At 40.3% G+C, this 19,278-nt stretch overlaps 1 protein-coding gene across 1 annotated transcript in view; it reads left to right on the forward strand.

Annotated features, from left to right (window-relative positions):
• Positions 1 to 5,372, forward strand: part of DGKQ (diacylglycerol kinase theta) — a 121,574-nt gene extending 116,202 nt beyond the window's left edge. Inside the window, exon 24 of the transcript XR_002328019.2 lies at positions 3,197 to 5,372. The gene's annotated coding sequence lies outside the window, so the exon portion shown is untranslated. The remainder of the gene's footprint in view (positions 1 to 3,196) is intronic.
• The last annotated feature ends 13,906 nt before the right edge of the window (positions 5,373 to 19,278 follow it).

Here is a 19,278-nt window from a genome sequence, read left to right on the forward strand (position 1 = left end):
ATAGGAAGAGACTGCCATATTGGAGGTTTCAACTGTAAGAAGGAATGTCCTCACAGTCATTCAACCAATTTCAAATTCACTTAAATGTATGATTGTCTAGCTTAAACCTCTACATCTTTTCTGTTAGAGTAGTATAAAATACTTCATCAAGTGTTTTGCTAAAACCTAGGGACTCTATATTTATAGCATCCCCATGATTTGCTGATCTCCAAGCATCTAGGATATATACCCTTATATATCACAAAAGGATATCAGCCTGACAAGATCTATTTTTAAAAATTGAAACCAAAAAATGCTTATTGATATCTTTTGCTTTGATTACCACAGTGATTTCCAAGTATGTCACACCCTTTTTTAACTCCACCCTGTGGTCATTCTTGTGCAACAAAGAAAAAAAAAAGCTAAGCAAAAACAGCTGAGATATAGCGGCAAGATCTGACAGGGTGCTGGATGAAGTCAGGATGTTTCTTTGCAATCGTTACTTCCATTACAACAGTTGTGTGTGAATTATTTGGGTCAAAGTAAAATCATTAAATTTATTGACTTATGCAATAAGCTTATATAGCTTTAAAGTTCTTTTTATGCAAAGTAAAATCATTAAATTTATTGACTTATGCAATAAGCTTATATAGCTTTAAAGTTCTTTTTATGCAATCACTTGTTTTATGTGATTTGGCATTGATTTCGCAAGATTTTGCACATTTTTTAATTCTTCATCATGAAACCACACGTTACATTGGATATTAGGTTTAGCTCTGGTGTACAGTTCATTTTTCTAAGGTTAGCCTTGATTATAGCTCATAGCTTTCCCTCCTCAGTTTTAAATTTTATTTTAAATTTCTGAATTTAACAAAAAATAAGCAAGCATTTTCCACCTACAAAGTAGAACAAAAAAATAAGACAATACACAAAACTGCAACTTTCTATTGTGTGCAGCTTGTTTTTTCCTTTTAAGGATATAATAAGTCCAACATGTACTTTTTGAAGCTGATGGCTTAAAAAACTTTCCTCCTGGCCTTCTTTCATTTCTCTTTTATGCATTTAAAAATGCTTCAATTACCCTTTTCTTTCTTTCTTTCTTTCTTTTTTTTGGAGGGAGGGGAAACTTATCACTACTCTTTATAATCCTACTATTTCCCTTCCCCCCATCCACCTCCCACAACTACAAATAGAAAAAAAAAACCCTTGTAACAAAAATGTATAGTCAAGTGAAACTAATTCCCATGCTGTATATGTATGAAATGACATGTCTCATTCTGCATTTAAGTCTATCACCTCTGTGTCGGGAGGAGACAGCTAACATGCTTGATCATCAGTCTTCTGAATTCATGGTTGGTCATTGAATTAGTCTAGTTCTTAAGCATTTCAAAGGTGTTTTTCTTTAGAATATTGTTATTGTGCACAATGTTCTCTTGATTCTGATCAATTCACTTTACATCAGTTCATACATGTCTTCCCAGGTTTCTCTGAAACTGTTCTTTTCAACATTTCTTATGGAGCAATAGTATTCCATTGCATTCCAATGCAATAATTTGTTTAACCATTCCCCAGCTGATGGATCACTCTCTTACTTTCTATTTTTATCCTATAACAAAAAGTATCTGTAAAAAATTTTGCACACATAGGTCTTTTTCCTCTTTCTTTGATCTCTTTGGGGTAGAGACCTAGAAGTATATTGCTGAATCAAAAAGCAAGCACAGTGTAGTGACTTTTTGTAGCCCATAGGTTTATCACAGGGTTTTAACCAGACAAGATCCCAGGCAAAGTATGTTTTTCCCCATTTCTTGGAAAAATTTCTTAATTATTTTTGATGTTTTACTTAGTGCAAGGTACTAATAATTGGAATATTCTACTGTTTTCTTCTTCTTTCTCTCCTCCTCCTCCTCCTGCTCCTCCTCCTCCTTCTTCTTCTTTTCTCACTGTTCTCCCAACTTTAAGAATCCTTTGCTACAGGAATTGGAAGTTGAGGGGATGCCTATCGGTTGGGGAATGGCTGAACAAGCTGTGGTCTAATGAATGTGATGGAATACTACTGTGCTATAAGAAATGATGAGCAGGCAGACTTCAGAAAAACCTGGAGAGACTTATATGAACTGATGCTGAGTGAAGTGAGCAGAACCAAGAGAATGGTGTACATACGTTATGCAATAACTAACTTTGATAGACTTATCTCTTCTTAGCAATGCAAAGATCTAAGACAACACCATGGAAAATGGTGATGGAAAATGCTGTCCATATCTGGAAAAAGAACTATGGCATCTGAATGCAGATCAAAGCATATTATTTTCTCTCTCTCGCTTTTTGTTGTTTCTTTTTTCTCGTGGTTTCTCCCATTGGTTCTAATTCTTCTTTACAACATGACTAATGTAAAAATAAGTTTAATATGAATGTATATGTAGAACCTATATCCAATTGCATGCCATCTTAAGGTAGGGGGAGGGAAGAGATGGGGAGAAAATTTAGAACTCAAAATCTTAAGGAAGTGAATGTTGAAAACTAAAAATAAATACATTTTAAAAAATAAAAAAATTGATTACCTTCATATAAAAAAAGAATCCTTTGTTACATTGTAGAGGAATCAGTAACAATCTTTCCAGCCTCCAGGTCCCTCTGTAGGCCCGTGCTTGTTTTCTGAGGATTGATTAGGTTATTTTGCTACAATAATTTGTCCTTTTTGGCACTTTGTCATTTTTTTTAACACACTTTCCTTTGAACTTCTAGGTGACTAATACTATTTACCTGAATGATAGCATGTTTGACTTCCTTACGTCCATGGATACTGCATTATCTCTAACATGATCTTTAAAAGCTACAACATTTGGATGTTTCTTTGGAGTAATATCCATTCTTATTATCTATAGAATTAAAAACACACATAAGGAGGATTGACTAAGCATGCCTAGATTGCTTAACATGGAGGTACTCTGTATCCCCTAATATCTGGGAGAGGAAAGCCTCCTTTGACTGGCTGTGTAATCAGAATAGATTGCATCTTTAAAACTGACCAGACTGACACTGTCTTTTTCCTGTGAGCTCTTTCCTGCTGCTTCCAAAGGGTGAAGATCATAGTTCATCCAAAGAGAGGGTACCATGAACTGAATCTGGAGGGGGGCTATCTCCCCATTTCCTTTTTACTCATATTCTGAAAAAATGGACCTGTGGATATTTGTTTCTGTTCTGTTTCTTTTGTCTTCAGTTTCTCAGTTTTAGGTGCCCAGCAGTGATCCACACAAGACCCATTGGACTGGAAGTTTGAGCCCACAGTGACCTTGAAACCAGGCTTGCAAGTGGGATGTTGTAAAGAAACCAGGATGCCTGGGACTCAAGCCCAAAGAGGAGTTTTGGACTTGGAATTTGAGACTATGCTGTATAAGTACAAAGCTAACCTATTAACCTAGTTCTTTCCCCCTCCCAAGAGACTGAAATGGCAAGAGGGAAGGAGGATTAAGTCCTACGTTTTGGAGAGGAAGTTTGTATGTTTGTGGTTATGTGTTTTGAAGCACATGTTCCTTTGTAAAAGCTAATCTGTTAGTGGTTAAACGGAACTGGGGTGCAGTGACCCCCTTAGCCTACAATCAAAGGAAACACCATCAGCAGGTGCTGGAGTCACTGGCAGAGAGCCTAGACACCCCTGAAACCCTTTAAAGGTATTGGAGAAGACTGCAGGAGGATCAGATGTAACCTACCTGGACTTCGGGCAATGAAGACAGGATAGTCAATGTTATGCCTCCCTCCTCCCCAACCCCCCAAAAAAGGGAGCAACAAAACACATGTGAATGGCATGAAATCCAGCACTCAACTGACAGAGAATTAACCAAAGGTGAGGAAATCAGTTCATTCTCATGTCCTTTGTTTAAGAGGTTCTGAGTCAGCCTAGCGTCAGCAGAAGCACGCACACACGACCATTGTGGTCAATAAAAGAAATTATTGCTTGTCCCAAGTAATTTGCATTTTAAATGTTCATCAACCATTTCCTGAATGAAGGAATGGATAAAAATGCATTTCTTAAATGCTTCCTATATCCCAAATGACTCCAGAATCTTTCAGAAATAGAAGTTGAATTTGCTAGCCTATAGTTTGTGTATTCCATTCCCCTCTTTTTTTGAATATTTTTCCTTCTCCAGATGTGCAGTATCTCTTTTATGCTTTAGGATCCTTTGAATATTAGACAGTAGTTCATGTTCCTGAGTCCTACATAAGTACTCTATCTACTACATCCCCTGACTGGCTATGCCCACATGTGTGCATATATGTGTATATACACATACATACATGCCCACATGTGTGCATATATGTGTATATACACATACATACACACATGCATATATAAACACACACTCATCCTGACTCTTGCCTGAGAAGTAGGATAGCTCTAACCCAACAATTCATTGCTACAGAGTTGAATTATCTGAGCCTCAAAAACCCAAAGAACCTAAGAGGTGAAAGGGACTTCAGACAGAAAAACAGTGCCAAAAAATGAACATATGTGCACAAGAATCCCCTCAACAACACCCCTACAAGGGTTCATCCAGCTTTGGCTTAAACACTTGTAGTAGGGGAGAAACAATTACTTCCCAAGTCAGCACATTCCACTTTGGGATAACTCTAATTTAGGAAAACTTTTGCCATATGTTAGCTACCTCTCTTCAACTTTCCCATATTGATTCTACTTCTGCAACTCTGCCCAGACAGAACAATTACTCTTCTACATGATAACCATCCAAATATTTGAAGAAAATGATTGTGGATATACCCTCCCCACCCCAAATCTCCTCTTAGCCAGTATAACATTGTTGTTACTCAGTTGTTTCAGATTCTTTGCGACCCCACTTGGGGTTTTCTTGGCAAAGATACTGGAGTAGGCTACTGTTTCCTTCTCCAGCTCTTTTTACCAATGAAGAAAATGAGGCAAACAGGGTTAAATGACTTGTCCAGGGTCACCCAGCTAGTAAGTGTCCAAGGCTGGATTTGAACTCAGGTCTTCCTGACTCTAGGTCTAGCACTCTATCCATTGTACCACCTAGCTGCCCTTCCAGTATTATTACCAGCCCTCCCTCCGATTCTAGTATATTACCTCTCAATTGCTTTAAGTAATCATTCTAACACCAGATCCCTAGACCTCTCATCATCCTAGTTGACCAACTGGACCTAGCACACTTTGCTAATGTCCTTCCTAACCAGAATGCAATATTGCAGATGTGGTATGACCAATCATAGGACTTCCTTCCTCATTTCAGACACTATGCTCCTGTTAATGTATTCTGAAGCTACCTTAATTTTGTTACTCATATTGAATTGATGTTTTTCAGTATAGTATTTTACTCAGCTCATATTTTATTTCCTATTTGAATAAATTCAGGAATGTTTATTAATATAGATTGTAATATCTAGTTTATAATTTACTTTTTTGTTGCATATCACTGTATCCCACCTAGCACTTGCATAGATAGTCCTTTGCAGTCAGTGGGTGCCTAATAAATGTTTATTAGATTGAATGGAATGGAAAGTAGTCATTTCAGACCTTTTTTACCTAAGTGAATGAGGTTCACAGCTGTCTGGCTAAGTTGGAATACGAGCTTTCTGAAGATCAAAGGATTGACTGAATGATTTTTCAAGGCTCTTTTGAGCTTCCTTCATCAGTTTTTTTTAATGACATTAATCTATAGCATCTAAGAGACAGGCATCGTTTTCTCCCCCACATCCTATTAAAGAGTAAATGGGAGTTCTCTTTTAATTCTTCCTTTTAACTTGTTAGTTTTAAGTACAATTTTTCCAAGTCTCAGTATATCTATAATCACATTACCAGAAGGCTACATATTCTGAAGGAAGTATTGTAGAAGTATAGACTAGAAAATTATCCACCCAATAATTTAAGATGTCAAAGAGAGAGGATGTTCTTAACTCAAAGTCCTATCTGCAAAAAGATTCTCACCTAACTTAAGAAAAACTTGTACCTCTCTTACTTGGTTTTCAAAATCCTTTTTGAGCTCTTCCATGGCCTAAGACCAATACGTATTTTTCTTGGAGGCTTTGGATGTAAGAGCTTTGACTTTGTTGTTTTCTGAGTGTATGTTTTGATCTTCCTTGTCATCATGGTAACTTTCTATAGTCAATTTTTTTTCTGTTGTTTGCTCATTTCCCTCAGCCTGTTACTTGACTTTTAACTCTTTGCTAAAGTAGGGCTCTGCTTCCAGGGTGGAGGGTGCACTATCCCAAGCCTCAGGGGTTATTTCTAGGGACATGTAAGTTTTCAGTCTTCCAATGATATCTAAGGAGAGGTGTTTACTCCTCTCTTGGCCTGTGCTCTGGTCTGTGATAGACCACAAGCCCCGGAACTGTGAGGAGAGTCCCCCCCTCCACTGTGGTCACAAGTTCTGCTATGCCAGTGCTGCTCCTCACCCTGGAACTGCCACCTAGGACTGCGACCCACATCCAAGGATGGGCGAAGCAACAGAATCCTGCCTCAGTGCTGGCAAAGAACTCTCTGTAAGCTCCTTCTAACCAGTTGTTTGACCCCCTTACTGTCTGTGGGCTGAAAGCTCCAGAAGCAGCCATGGCACTGCTGCTACAGCTGCTGATTCAGTCACTCCCAAGGCCTGTTCCTGGTTTGCTGGGGCTGGGGCTGTGCTGGCGCAGCCTGGGCTAGACTGCATTCCACTCTCACCCTAGTGCGACAGCCCCTTCCTGCTGATCTTCTAAGTTGTCTTTGGCATCTGTGGGCTGAAAGGTCTGGAAACCACCACTGCTGCAGGTGATTCAGGTGCCTCAGGGCCTGCTCTGGGATTTGCTATGGCTGGGTCTTTGCTGGTGGGACCTGCATAGGACTGAGCTCCACTCTCACCTAGGTGTGAAAGACCTTTCCTACCAACCTTCCAAGTTACCTTGAGCTGGAAATTTGTTTCTCTCAGTCTTTTTGTGGGTTCTGTTGCTCTAGAATTTGTTTAGAGTCATTTTTTAAAGGTATTTGGAGGGGTTCGTGGGAGGGCTCAGGCAAGTCCCTGCCTATATTCCACCATCTTGGTTCCACCCCCTTAAGAAAAGCTTGTGAAAGACATCTTCAGTTACATTCATACACCACAATTTATTTGGCCACTTCCTCATTTGACGGCCATCCCCTTAGTTTCAAGGGTCTTTTTTGTCACCACAAAAAAAGCTGCTATAAATATTTTTGTACATATAGTACCTTTTCCTATTTCTTTTTGATTTCCTTGAGGTATAAGTCTAGCAGGGGTATAGCTGGTCAAAGGACATGCACTACTTAGTAACTCTTAGTGTATAATTCCAAATTCCTTTCCAAAATGTTGGGACCCCTTCACAGAAATGAGGAAAAAGATGCTTCCATCAAGAGATGGAAAAATTCGTAAGAACTGATGCAGAGTGAAGTGAGTAGAACTAGAGGAAGTACAACATCGATATTATAAGAACAAGCAATTTTGCAAGTCTTGAGAACTCTGGTCAATTAAATGATCAACCCAGATGACTGATAAAGAAGAATACTGCCCACCTCCTGATAGAGAGACAATGGACCAATATGCAGAAGTCAAAATACATTTATGAATATGATCAATGTGAGAATATGTTTTGTTTGACTGTGCTCATGTGATACATGGGTTCCTTCCTTCCTTCCTTCTTTCCTTTCTTCCTATGGATGAAAGGAGGGGCAGCTAGATGGCACAGTGGATAATAGAGCATTGGCCCTGGAGTCAGGAGGACCTGAGTTCAAATGTGATCTCAGACCAGACATTTGACACTTACTAGCTGTGTGACCCTGGGCAGGTCACTTAACCCCAATTGCCTTGCCAAAAAAAAAAAAAGAATCTCCTATGGATGAAAGGAGGTAGAAGAGGAAAAATGAATGACTGATCCTTTTTTTAAATAAAAAAATTTTTAGAGATGTTTTCTAGAGTTTATTTCTTATATTTTTATTTTAGAATGAACTGTGAAGGAAAACACCCCATAAATTTTTATTTATCATATCCCAAAACTCATGAATGCAAGAGTCCTGTGTAGAGAATCTCTCCCAGAGATCCCTGCAAATATGGAGGACACAATGTATAGCCCCCATGTGATGAGTGAGCCCCTAGGCAGAGGGAATTCTCTGAGCTGACTAACCTAACTTTCACTTGCTCTTAAGAGTCAGGTCCCCAGATTATGGATGCTACCTCTCCTTATGACTCTAGCGGTTGCCCTGAGAAGTTGTTTGTCTAATATATATATATATATATTATATATATATATATATGTATATATATATATATATATATGTATATATATATGTGTATATATACATATGTATACATATGTATATATATACATATGTATATATATATATATGTACATATGTATATATATATGTATATATATATACATATATATATATATACACATAACTCCTGAGCCCTCACTGCTGTGCTTGCTATTATGAATATGAGTTAGCTGTTAACAAGTTGGCCAATTCATTGAGGTTTTACAAAGTATGTCAAAGTTCAGTGGGAAATGGGCACAAGTCTAGAGCACAAGTTTGTAGCACATGTGGAAAACAGGTAACTCAAAATTCCTGGGGCTGCTGGCCGACCTTTTCTCCCCTTCATGGGGTGCTTAAGAAGGTCCGTTGAAGCACGGGGTAGTTTCTTTGCTGGGCTCCTTGTGGAGCTACGAATCTGCTTGCGGTCTGCCCCTGGCTCTTGATGTTGACGCTGCTGCCAGATGTTGTAGGTTCATTGTTAGGATGCTGATGGGAGGATGGGAAGTCCCTTCAGATGTGTGCTACGTGTACCTGGGGGCTAGCACCTCTGGTGGGAGGGCTTGCTGAGCCCTTTTCATCTGGGCTCATCTACCTTTGATATCCACCTTTCACCTGACTCTCACCTATGTGTCATGCACAGCAGCCACACAGCCATCATGGCAGATGGGCTAAACCAGGTTGAAGGTAACTGACAGGCCTCAAACCTGTTGGTGAGTTAGGGGAATGTCTACCCCGAGCATGTGAAGACTTTCTCTGATGGAATGGGAAGATGAGAACGATTTGTTCCAACAGCCACGAAGGCAGCTGAAGAAGGTGTTATGCAGAACTTAAAGCTTGGTCAGACATTGAAGATGGCAAGGTTATCCATTGCATTCTAGGCCATTGCCAATCTTCCTGACTTTAATCTTGTCACTGGACTTCAATGAATCTGGAAGAGAGTGAGGCTAACCACTTTGTGTAAATCTGCCTCACTTAAATCCGTTCACCCTGTGATGTCATTGGTCCTCTTTGAAAATGAAGGACAAACAACATGTGCCTGGGATAGATCTGGTCCTTATACATTTGTGGGGCAAGAGTCTCCACCTGGCACTTTAATTAATAAATTCTCTGGTTTTGAGATCCACCAGAGAAAAATTGGCAATCTTTTTCTTCCTTCCCTTCCATTTTTAGACTACAATTACAGTCAATGTGTTTCCTTTAAAAAGTCAGACTAATTCTTCTGAGAAAACCTTTACCTGTTTGAGTTCTTATATATGGATATCTATTACATGACTGTACTCAATATCAGTATTGCAGAAAATATGAGAATGGATTTTGTATCCTAAAAATATTTGTTGTTGTTCAGTCATGTCTGACTCTTTGTGATCCCATTTGGGGTTTTCTTGGCAAAGATACTGGAGTGGTTTGCCATTTCCTTTGCCAGCTCATTTTACAGATGAGGAAACTGAGGCAAACAGAGTTAAAAGACTTGCCCAGGGTCACACAGCTAGTGTTTGAGCCAGATTTGAACTCAGGAAGATGAGTCTTCCTGACTCCAAGCCTGGCACTTTATAGTTCTTAGAGGTTTGCCTAGAGCACACTGATAGCTCATAAATAGGTCTTTTCTACTTTTAAGCAGAACAAGAATGCTTGCCCTGTCTGTTACATGAGTCTAGACAGCTTGTCTGAGATCTTTATTTATTTCGGGTCCACAGGAGGTTTGCCTGCTGGCCTAGAAACCCCAAACAATCACTCCTAACTGCCTAATCCCTTTCTGGGAGTTCCACACCTCTTTGAGGGATTTTCTAATTATGTCTTTGTTAAGTTGCTTGTCCTAGTGAGGGGATGAATTGGAAAATTCCATTTGTGTTACATCTGCGGTGGCAGGGATTCATTTAGGGAAATTTTGGGAGCCTTTTGGAATATGGACCCAGAGAAAATTTGCCTTGACTTCTCAGGGAAACACCTTTAATACAGAGTTGTGGAAAAATATTGATGTGCCTACTGTTGAAAGAAACACTTGGAACTTTTATCCTTATGCACTCAGGGAACAATGGAAGCATTTTCCCAATGAACAGTTTGGTTTCTTGCCTAAAGGGAGAGGGAATGACTTCAGGTTGATTCCAAGTCCCTAATTCCTGTGCAATGGTCCCATGTGCTCTGGGATCTTTTGAGGAATTAAGCTTTTCTTCTGACATAGGAAGCTTAATTTTATTTTCCTTTTGAAGTTAGTTAATGATTAAATCCAGTCTGTGGTATGGGTCTAGAATAGAGGGGCTTTTTAGTAGAAAAGGGCTAAGCACTCCAGGCCCCTATGAAATCAGTGCCAGTTTTCTTGTAGCACTTGGTATCCATAAGAGCCCAGGGTAGGGAGGACCCTCCATATGGGAGAGGAGAAGAATGAGGAGCCCATTTCCTCTGGATCTGGAAGACCGGTACCATTGCACAAGCTCCAAGACAAATTAGTTTGGTTTCTTACATCAAGATGTAGTTAACCTAATCCCTGTGGGAAGACCCCTGTGTGTTTAAGGGACTCTGAAAGGGACCGCGCTTTCCCTCTGAGAAGGGAAGTTTGATTTTTCTTTCTCTTCTCTTCTCTTTAATTTTTTTGGGTTGGGAAAGGTATTTTTGCAAACAACAAGATAGGCATTAAATGATTAGAACTTTATAATATGATATTTGTTTATTGAATTGTGTCACCAGATATTTGGAAGTAAGAAGTAAGGAAGTATGCTAATCACTGGAATTGATTATGAACTATGCCACAGACTTTTCTTCAGACCCTTTTATACACGGCACTAGGGAAGGCATTCAAAAAAAGATAATGTAAAATTTCCCCAAGTCATTAAAGAACTATTGGGAATTTGGGAATATGGACTTTGCTAGACACACTCGAGTAGATTTGCTGAGAAGAGCAAATATTAAAACTAGGAGAGAGTGTAAAGGTGAGGGTTGATTGAGTCAATCAAGTCATTCTACCCCAGGTAGTGATAAAATTCTGTGCCCTGATACTTTAACTAGGAGAAAACATGTCTCAATCAATCAGTCAATTGAGGATTGAGATTAAGTTTCAGAAGTCCCTGAACATTTGGAGTGACATTGTGTAGGGAAGGTATTTGGATTGGCTGAGGAAGTTTGTTAACATCCTGTGGGGTCTGTATAAAACCAGGGACCTGGATTAGAGCCTGAACCATTGGAGCAAGCAGAAAAGAGAATTCCAGCTATACTCCTTAAAAGGAGTCATCATGGGGAGGGGAGTAGAGCAGAGCCCCAGGCTTGGCCTTGGCTCCTTCACCTCCACCTTATGATCAGAGAAGGACCTCTTGAACTTCAGAGGTCAGGAGGACTTTTCCATTTTCCCATCAGCATGCTAGTTCAAGGGATGGTAAGGACTCTACTGAGAGCCAAGGGTATACTAGACACAAATTCAAGGCTCTACAAAGAGCCCAAAAGAAAAACTACACCATTCTTCAAGGGAACATTCTGGGGCCTGGAGCATATGTGGCTCTGTTTTTCATTGACTGAGGAATTCCTTCTAATAAGGCAGAGCACAACTCATTAGTGCCTGTCTATCCTGTGCAGCTTAGGTTCATGTTCTTTCACAGGCTCACCTTCAAGGAGTAACCCAATATGACATAACAATGAAAATAGATATATCAGAGAAAGAAATTACAAAGAAAGAAATTGGATTGAATCAGCTGTTGAAGAAATTATATTTGATAAAGATAGAGAGAAAACTGAATGGGAAAAATAGAGTGTATATTTAAAAATGTACATGGAAAATTCACAAAAATTGATCCTTTTCTGAGACTTTCAGATAAATTTATCAGAAGTTTCAGATAAATTCAGAAAGGCAAATATTTGAAAACCATTTGCAAGCCACGATACAATCACAAGTCTTCAAGGAAAATATGATTAAAAGAAGCAGGTCCAGGGGCAGCTAGATGGCATAGTGGATAGAGCACCAACCCTGAAGTCAGGAGGACCTGAGTTCAAATGCGGCCTCAGACCAAACCTTGACACTTATTAGCTGTGTGACCTTGGGCAATCACTTAACCCCAATTGCCTAAAACAAACAAAAAAAGAAGAAGCAGGTCCAGAAATAGTTGAAAATGACTTGAATAATGCTCAAAATAAAAAAAAATACAGAAACAATAATAAAGTATACTGAAGACAACAGTAATAAAATATAATAGAATTTATGGTAATAACTCAGAAACAAATTTATACCTTAAAAGGTTTATGCTTATATTAACAAGAAAGAAAATGAGAAAACAAATGAGTTATTGGCCGTTAAACGAGAAAATGAACAAATTAATATATAAAAGGTGGTATATAGAAATTACTGAAAAAGGAGATATGAAAAAATATAAAATAAAATAACTGAATAAGTGAAACAAAGCTGTTTTTTGAAAGACCAATAAAACTGTTAAACCATTAAACATTTTAATTTTAAAAAAAGATGGAAGTGAAGATCAAATTGCCAAAACCAGAAATGAGAAAGATCATGATGAATACAGAATCACAGAATTTGAGAGTTGGAAGGGACCTCAGTGACCATCTTAACCAACCATACAAGAAAGTAATCCTTACTACAAGAAGAAATAAAGGAAACTAACAGAGAAAGAAGGGACAAAATAAAAATAAAACAAAATAAAGAAAAGTATTAAAGACTATTATGTATAGGTATATGATAATAAAGCCAAGAATACAAAACAAATGGCTGGATATTTCCCAAAATACAAAATTTTCAAAACAGGAAACAGAAAAAAAAAACCAAGGGAAACAGGAATTATACAACTTAAGCAAACTAGTTTTAGAAGTAAAATTGAAATGGGCCATTAATGCATTAGCACATTAAAAAACACCATCAAGACAAGATGGATCCACAACTGAGTTCAATAAAATATTTAAAGTACAAGTCATTCATATTGGAAAGGATCAGCCCAAACCTTTCATTTTACAGATGAGAAATGTGGACCTAGAGAGCCAAAACGACTTGCCTGAGGCCACACACATGCTAAGTGTCAGGCTGGGATTTAGGCCCAGATCATTAGATTTCAAAGGCAACACTGTTTCCCCTACATTGTACCATGCTGCCTTTACAGCAGCCTCCAATAATGTAGCTGGATGCACAATAAATCCACAGAGACCTCCATCTATTAATTGTCAAGAACAGGATCAGAAATCAGGTCTTTCTGATTCCAAGTTTAGCCCTGTGTCCACACGTCGTACTGCTTCCCAATGACTACACCATGAAGGAAATGATAATGTGTGAATGAAAAAGACAAAGAAAAGGCAGCAAAACTCAAATGAAATATCATGGCCAATGCTAGTTCCCGAGGACAATTGATGAAACACATCTTCCTTTTATAATAGTGAGAGAGAGGAGACTTTGGAGAACAAATAGGGCACATTTACACTCTCCGAAGCTGGGCTGGTGAGGATGGCTTAACTGTTTTTTGTTGTCATTACCAAGAAGGGTAAGTGACACAGCATGTCTAAAAATGACTGATGTAAAATGCAAAATGCAACAAAAATAACTTAAAATCTATTCCTGTATGATAACAGCTGCTTTCAAAAACAGAAGAAGAGACCATTCTACCTAATCCTTTCTATAAGACAAATAGGTTTTTAATAACGAAAAGGCAAAGTAAGTGTACTACAGTATTTTTAAGCTAATAAGCCAGTGCCCTTATGAGGCAACATGGAAAAAAAATGGCTGTGGAGAAAGAGAACCTGAACCCAAATGGTATCTTTGATATTGGCTATCCCTTTGCCCTTAGGTGAGTCAATTACCCTTCCAAGTTTCTCCCCCAGTTCCCACAGGTTTCTCTTCTGTTAAAAAAAAAAGTGACAAAAAAGATGACCTCTCAGATCTCTTCCAGCTCTGGATCTATGACCCTATGAATGTCAATGCTAAAGTATCAAGTAAAATGCTAGCAAGTGGAATATAATACCATATTTTTAAAATTTACTAGGAATGCAAGGATGATTCAATATATGGAAAACAAGTGTATAATAGATCACATCAATGGAAAACACATGAAATCATATGATTATATCAATAGATGAAGAACAGTCCTTTGATAAACTATTATAATCCTTTACGGTTTTTTAATCAAATAAAACATTGAAAAGTAGAGGAATGGTATTTTTCCTTATAACAAAATATATTTGACTTAAAAGCTAATCCTTACATGTGATTAAAAAAAAACCCAGAAGTTGGCGAAGTCACTTAACCTCTGCCTCAGTTTCCTCAACTGTAAAATGGCGATAACAATAACACCTTACCTCCCAGGTAGGAAAGATACCCGGTTGCTCAATGATATCTTCCTGGGTATTTCACACAGATAAGCCTGGGCTTGGTTCTTAACTTTACAGGCTGACAAACTCCATTTTATCTAATTACTCAGGAGCAATCAGCTCTGGGCAACTGGTTCATGCTAATCAAATTCACTAGAGACTGATTTGTAAACCAGAATGCCAATTTGTTAATTTATAAATGGGCAATATACCTGGCATGAGAACTAACATTGGTTGACTGCACAGAGCCCCCCCTCCTGATGTGAAAGTCCACTCAAGAGACCAATTTATTAATTTACAATGGGAAATAAACCTGGCATAAGAACTGGTGTTGGCCATTTGTAAAGGGCATACCCTACTGATGGCTAAGTCCATTCAGGAGACCAAATTAAAAAATCAGATTGTTTGGCAAGCATTGCTGTTGTGTCATTTTCCAGTCGCATCCGACTCTTTGTGATCCCCTTTGGGGTTTTCTTGGCAAAGACACTGGAGTGGTTTGTCTTTTCCCTCTCCAGTTCATGAGAAAACTGAGGGAAACAGAGTTAAATGACTTGCCTGGTGTCACACAGATGGTTGGTTGGTTATTGTTCTTTGTTCTTGAAGAAGACCAAAATTACATCACTATGTTGGAGTCAAGGTACAGTGTGTCTGTCCATGGTTGATCAGATTACTACAAGCTCAGAAGGCTCTACCACAAGTTGAGAGCAAAGAGTCCACATGAACATTTGGAGTAGAGATGTCTCTAAATTTGTGTCTCACTTTTCCTTTGAGCTACTGAAATTCTGCTTTGGCATGGAGTATAGCAAATTTTTTGATGCAGGCAGACCATGCTGGATGGTCCTTTGCCAGGGTTTCCCATGGAGCACAACTGATTCCAAAATTCTTCAGAGAGACCTTGAGAGAGTCCTTGGATCACTTCTTCTGACCTCCATTTGTAAGCACTTGCCTTAACTTCTCCATACAACAGTCTTTTAGGCAAATAGGTGTTTAGCATTCGAACAATGTGGTCAGCATTAGAGTTGAGCTCTCTGAAGCAGAGTTTGAATGCTTGGCAGTTCAGCTCAAGAAAAGACCTCAGTGTCCAGTACCCTATTTTGCTAGGTGATCTTCAGCATCTTCCTAAGACAATTCAGGTGGAAGCAATTCAGTTTCCTGGCATAGTGCTGGTAGACTGTCCAGATTTCACAGGCACACAACAATGAGGTTAGCACAACAGCTCTGTAGACCTTCAGTTTTGGTAGGCAGTCTAATACTTCTTCTCGCCCATAATTTTCTTCAGAGTCTCCCAAACACTGAGCTAGCTCTGGCAGTGCATGCATCAACTTCATCATCACGTGTACATCACTGGAAAGTATACTGCCAAGGTAACTGAACTTATCCACAACATTCAGTATTTCTCCATTTGCTGTAACCAATGGTTCCACGTATGGATGGTGTGGTGCCAGCTGTTTTCTTGGTGCTGTTAGGCCAAAATTAGCACAAGCAACAGAGAATCCATCTACACTTTGTTGCATTAGCTGCAGAGGCTGCATTGAGTGGACAATCATCTGTGAATAAAAAAATCACGTTACCAACTCTCCCTACACTTTAGTCTTGGCTTGGAGCCTTTTCAAATTAAATAATTTACTATCAGTATGGTAGCTAACTTTGATGCCATTTTTTGTCTTTGTTGAAGGCATCTGACAACAGCACCAAAAACATCATGCTAAAAAGCATGGGAGCAAGCACACATCCTTGCTTCACTCCATTGGTGACTGGGAAAGTAGGAGAGCATCATCCATTATCCAGAACCCAGGCAAGCATGCTGTCGTGAAACTGATACACAATACTGATTGACTTTTCCAGGCAACTACATTTTGCTAAGATTTTCCATGAGCACTCATAACTGACAGTATCACAGGCTTTGGTCAGATTGACGACCTCTCTTCTGCTCCTGGCATTTCTCCTTGAGTTGGTGGGCAGCAAATACCACATTCTTTGTGCCCTTTCTGAAGCCACACTAGCTCTTGGGTAGAAGACCCTCTTCCAGGTGAAGGATCAGCTATTATGGAGGACTCTAGCAAGAATTTTGCCAGCAATGACTAAGATAGAGACCTCCCTGTGATTGTCATGGGACAGCCTATTTCCCTTTCCTTTATAGAGATGGAGACAGTGGATGCATCCTTGAATTCCTGGGAAATAACTTCCTCTTACCATATAATCTGGAAAATTTCAGTCAGCTTTTGTATGAGCAGTAGACCCCCTGCCTTGTAAATTTCAGCTGGAATAGAATAAGCACCAGGCATTTTGCCACACAAGAGGAGCCAAATGGCATTCAAATCCTCTTCTTCAGTTGGAAGTTTGGCTAGAGAGGAACGGACTTCAACTTGAGGTATATAGTCAATGGCTTCAGCATTGATTGAAGATAGTCTGTTGAGAACATCATGGAAGTGTTCAGGCCATCTCTCCAGGATCATGTCCTTATCATCAATCAGTGTGGCTCCATCAGCACTGAGTAGTTGAGATGTACCATAATGGCCCATAAATAGCCTTCAGGGTATCACTAAAGCAATTTGGATTGTTATTATCAGTGTAGAACTAAATTTCATCTGCCTTCTTACTGAACCAAGTGTCTAAGGGCTGTTCTGAACTCAGGAAGAGGAGTCTTCCTAACTCCAGGCCTGGCATTCTATCCACTGTGCTGCTTAGCTCACCTTGGTAAACATAAACCCCAGTAAAGTGAGTTGCAAGTACAGAAAGGGTGTTTCCATTAACCTTGGCAGGATATGTTGACAAATTGACCTTCTCAGTTGTAGGATCAAGCTGCGTAGACACACACTGACAAATTCTGACTTGTCGCAAAGCTTCTGTCATCCCAACCCAAACAACTAATGACCCTAAGTTCCTGAAGGAGATGATTTTAATTCTTCAAATACTAAAAATAGTAGCCATATTATAGTTTCCAAATAATAACCAAATCACCATGACGTCAGGGAGAATGAAATTAATTACCAAGGAGAGGTAGAGGCAAAGCTCTATGAGACACGTGAGGGGGGCCAGGTCAATCTATTATGGATTTTTTTGTGTAAAGTTATCATGGTGTAGTGGAAATAGCAAGAGAATTGAAGTCAGGAGTCTCACCACTGACCTTGTGCGACCATGAGCTAAGTGATTACACATAGCCTCTTCACTGGGAAACTGGGGACATCACCTAAGTCTTTACTTTGAGGGCTTGTTGTGAAGACTGCTGGAAGACTGAGATGGGAAGGAGGAACGTGTGGCTTTCCCTTTTCTTCTAACACTTTTAAAAGGGCTTCTTGGTGGGATTGCAACAACTACTTAAACATTTCAAAACTTTATTTCCATTTGCTTTCTCACACTGGTATTTCTGTCAGTTTCTGCTGTTACCCAGATGATCTGAAAGGTTTCTTCCAATTCAAACAACTAATGACCCTAAGTTCCTGGAGGAGATGATTTTAATTCTTCAAACACTAAAAACAGTAGTCATATTAGAGTTTCCAATCGACAATTATTTTCTACATTTTAAATGGATATTTTCCTTTTTCAGGAAGTCCCCTAGATCCTTAGCTGAGATTCAGGAAAAGTCCCTTAGACGTATCACTAACTAATAAATGTTTCTCATGCTGGTGACTTAAGTAGTTGGTTAAGCCCATCCATTTTATGATGATTCTTCGGAGATTTCATTCCAAGAGTCATGCTTTCTGACTTTGTCCCCAAATTTGGGAGTCCCTTGTTTGGAGACAGCAGTCCTTTGTGCACTGCTTAAATTCTTCAAAAGTAATGGTAAGGGATGGTGTTGAGGGTTTGCAGGGATTTTTAAGTGATAGCGATAAAAGGGGGTGCGAGGGGGAATTTCAAGGGAAGATGCTTTGGGGAAGTTTTTGGGGAATGTTGCTGAGGGGAATTTTGAAGGAATGATGGTGAGGGAAGAAAGGAGGAAGGTGGTGAGAAAAGAAGGCAAGAGGGAGGTGAGGGAGGAGAAGCAGGTAGGGGAGAGGGTGGGGCATGTGGATGGAAATGGGGAAGGGGGGAAAGTAAGGGGGAGAAGAGGGGAGAAAGGGAGGTGGAGAGAGGAGAGGGTGGGGGAAGAAAGATAGAGAAGTGGGTGTGAGTGGGGAGGGGCCAAGGTAGAGGAAAAGTGGGGAGAAAAGGGGAGACGGTGGGGGAAAAGAAGGTAGGCATGGGGGAGGAAAAGGGAGGGGAGAGGTGGAGAAGAGCACACTTGGGGTGGGGGACGGGGGAAGGGGGGAGGGGACAGGGCGAGAAGCAGATTCTGAAGGGAGGGGTCTGGAGGATGGGCGCTGGGGTCTGTCCTCCCCAGCCGAGAATCCCCGCTTGGGATTCTCGAGAACCGCCGCTGTCGGCCGCCAGGGGGCGCCTTCTCGCTGCTCTGCCCGGGAGCCAGGGCTGGGCCTACCGCAGGGACATCATCCATCGATCCATCGGTCTGTGGGTCGGGCCGCCCCCGGCCTCACTAGGTGTTGCCAGACTCCCGGGGGGCAGGGGGACAAGGAGTGGGCTCGCGCCAGGGGTACACCGAGAGGAGCGCGCGGGACCCCCGAGGGAGCCCCAGGACTCCGCCGCCTCCGCCGACGCCACGCCCCCGGCCACGCGGAAGCCCGAGCTCCGGCCGGCCCCTCCTACCGCGGCGCTTAGAACCTCCACTGCGCACGCCCCAGTCGCCTTCCCCAACCTTCTCCTGTCTTAGCCCCTCCCTTCTCTCCCTCCCCTCCCCTCTCCTCCCCTTT

The sequence above is a fragment of the Phascolarctos cinereus genome, unplaced genomic scaffold (assembly GCF_003287225.1).
Source record: "Phascolarctos cinereus isolate Bilbo 61053 unplaced genomic scaffold, phaCin_HiC Scaffold_9;HRSCAF=440, whole genome shotgun sequence".
NCBI classification, from domain to species: Eukaryota; Metazoa; Chordata; class Mammalia; order Diprotodontia; family Phascolarctidae; genus Phascolarctos; species Phascolarctos cinereus.